The sequence below is a fragment of the Pseudophryne corroboree genome, chromosome 1 (assembly GCF_028390025.1).
Source record: "Pseudophryne corroboree isolate aPseCor3 chromosome 1, aPseCor3.hap2, whole genome shotgun sequence".
Classification (NCBI taxonomy): domain Eukaryota; kingdom Metazoa; phylum Chordata; class Amphibia; order Anura; family Myobatrachidae; genus Pseudophryne; species Pseudophryne corroboree.
In genome coordinates this window covers 797,272,178-797,275,578 of record NC_086444.1, presented here as the reverse complement: position 1 = coordinate 797,275,578, position 3,401 = coordinate 797,272,178, and positions in this window count along the sequence as shown.

Genomic DNA, 3,401 nt, shown 5'->3' with positions numbered 1-3,401 from the left:
CCAGGGGCTACAAGCTAACTAAACTTAAACCAGAAGTATGTGCGGACAAACCGCCAGGGAAAAGGACAACCAAAATCCACTAATCCGTTACTCCTACCCAGCACCGCTGGATACCAGAGTGGATTTGTGGGAGCGGAATCCTCCGCAAAAGCTCAGAGACTCAATATAACAAATAATAAATAGTAAGCGGTCAAGCCGCAACACACGGCTACGCCGCGACTCACGAACACCACAGGATGTTAAAGGTGCTCGGTCAGGACTCCAGGAACAGATGACAACTTCCGAGTACTGGACCACTGAGGACAGGAACGACCGGATAGAGCAGGACTGGAAACACTCTCTGCAACAGATACAGCAAACAGGAAGCTCAGGAACTAGCAGGAACCAAGCTCAGAACTCAAGCAAAGGAAATAGAAAAGCAATACCCAAAGGTATTACCTATACCCAGGCGCTAGATGGGTGGTTCCCCACAGCAGCTGTAAGAAAAGGGTTGGTCAGACCCCTAAACAATATGTAAAACAGAAAAATGCAGCGCTTAAATGGTCACATAAGCAAAAACAAAAACAAATAACGTATAAAAATGCTTATTTAATAAAACTTATTTAAAAGGTGATCTGTATTAATGAAATATATCTAGTAAAACTTTCACAAAATTTTCAATCATGATAGGTGTTTTTCATATATCAAAATGTCCTTGTAGAAGGTCGGTATTAAGGAACCTGTTCCTATAATAGTCCCCTTGCAAAGAAGGACCCTTTGTCCTATCCGTGAGTTTATAGTTACCACCAGCGTCCCTTGAGGTAATTAAGCGAAGCTGCGTCCGCAAAGTGGCTGCTCCTCAGAGGGTGGTAGATGTGGCTCCTCCACGGTAGTTATAGGTTCTTTTAAGGGTCCAATTTGTTGAAAGGCAATTGCGGGGGCTTGGTCCAGGTCCAATCCTTCCAAGGTTTAGGTAAACACGCTATCAGGCAAGTCCCACCCAGAACTCAAGCAGACTGAAAACCCAGAAATATCACCAGCATCTGCGAACTGCAATCAGCCAGCATATAACAGAGAGGCCTAATTAATAATCCAGTGCAGCTGGCCTATTGCAGGACTCCAAGCTGACAAGATGCAATTAGCAGCCAGATGAGGCTGAACACATGGGAACAAGCTGCAATTGCACAGACTCACCAGCGGCAGCAGACAAGAGTAATCTAAAACAGAGCAATGGGAAATCCTGGCATGCAAGACAACTAAATAAACATAAAATAGAAATGAACCACTACCTGTGGTTCATAACAGTATCCCCTCCTTAAGGGTGAGCTCCGAGCACCCCATGACACCCACGGGGAACATAAACAGAAGTATAACATAAAATACATAACAAAAATGCAAAACAGGAATGAGCCACAGCCGTGGCTCATAACACTGTGTTTGCCATTTGTTCTCATTGTGTACACATTCTGTTTTCTTGTATTTGCGATCATTCGCTATTGTTCATATTTTTCTCATTATTCTGTTTAGATTTTATGTTAGTTTTGTAGTGTATAAGCTGTACTGTTTTTCCCCCTTTTTACTCAAATAGAATCATCCACTGGGTGTTAGAGCCCAAGTGGTTTTTGTATCCTAACCAGGTCTTGTGTTTTCACTAGTTACTGTAAAGGGTTTACTGAGCGTCTCAATCGCTCAAGCAGCTTCTCATACAATCAAGGTTAATAAGCATTACATCGTTATAGCATTTCATTGCCAAGGTTTAAAGTGTAAAACGTACCCTTAAGGTGTGTAGTTAATAAGGGTAACTGTGTAACATTCCGTGAGCGTGCGTGTCGCTTGTGCGTCGCGCCCACGGCCTAGCGTCCGCTACGCTAGGTGCGTACCCTTACGGTACTCTGTGCGCCAATAGCGTACTTAGTCCATAATAGAATATAGCTCAATGTTTTTAGGTAATAACTGACTTTATCAATTGGGGGCATCGTCCGGGCCTCCTCATATCCGCAGCCAAGCGGAACCAGGCAGACTTTATCCATCAGCAAAGGGCGGGAAGGTAGTATCCCCTGTTAGCCATTTGGTGGTTGGGGATACGATATGTGCTGATTAGATAAGCGTCTGCTCCGCTTGGTTTGTAGGGATGCTGGTGGGATCCGGAACCGAAAGGTAAGAACGTTAAGCTATTGTCTTTTAAATCTGTTTAAATTTCTGTATTGGTGAAAATTGCGCACGCAACACACGCACACACTTGTATTTCCATTTGCGTATTTTCACATATCTACCTTTCTGTTTGCCATTAGCATTGATCACGTGCTGAGAAAATTTGTTGCTATTTAGTTAAAAGTAAAAGTAATACTTAAGGGAGTAATTGTAAAACATGCACGCAGCCTGACCCAGTTATAAAGGTTTATACAGGAGATACTGTGTGGTGTTTGGTAAACGATTATAGTTAAATATTGTTTGCATTTATAGAAGCGTGTTATTTGTGTTACTGCGGACGTATCCGGCCTGTGTACACGTGTCTCTGACCGAGTGCGAGACAGCGTACGCAACGCAAAGGTCTACGCACGTGGCGTACATTACGCAACGTGCGTACGGATACGCCCACTAAATACAAACCACACGATAGCATTGTTTTAGTAGTAGATACGGAAGCCACGAGATAATAGCACAAATTTGTTCAGTTTCCAAAACTTAGTTTAAAAAAGATCCTCCTCTCGTTGCATTACCTCTGGGATTAGCCTGTGTTACCTGAATTAAATAAATTTTCTGTACAGAAAAAATCAAAGTATATATGAAGTGAAAGAGCGTGTGTATGCAAGTAAAGTTTTTTTTGGTGTGAACCTTGAGAAAAATCGAGATCTCGTAGAAGGATACCCATGAAGTGAACACGTGGTGGCGTGGGAGAAGGCCATCTCACGTTAAAAGTCCATAAGGTAAGAGGAGCAATTAGTGTTACAGCAGACCAGGAGGTCCGCGAAAGTCAGAAATCCGTTAAAAGTACCTATACGCAGTTTCTGAAAACCCTGACTTAAGAAAGGTCAGAGGTAGAGAGCGCAGCCCTGGGGGTTGGCGCAATACCCATATAGGCCCGTTTTGAGAATACGCTCCGGCTGAAGGTTTCGCAGCCTAAACAACCGATTCCGCTGGTCGTTCTGCGGATAAGTAATAGTTACTTATATGCATTGCGACTGTACCGCATGTAATTGTGTGCATTAGTTGGTTACCTTGATACCCATTACGCAATTTGCGTACGCTTTGCGGGATCATAAACACTATTTGTACATTCTAACATGATTTGTGTAGGTTTTTTTTATTTTAAGGGAGGTTCGCTGTTCACTCAGGAATTCTCCAGCAACTGATACTTACTGGGGAGGGTAGCATACTCCCACACGCCCCAGTAAGTAGAGGTCACATAGAGGCCCTGGGTT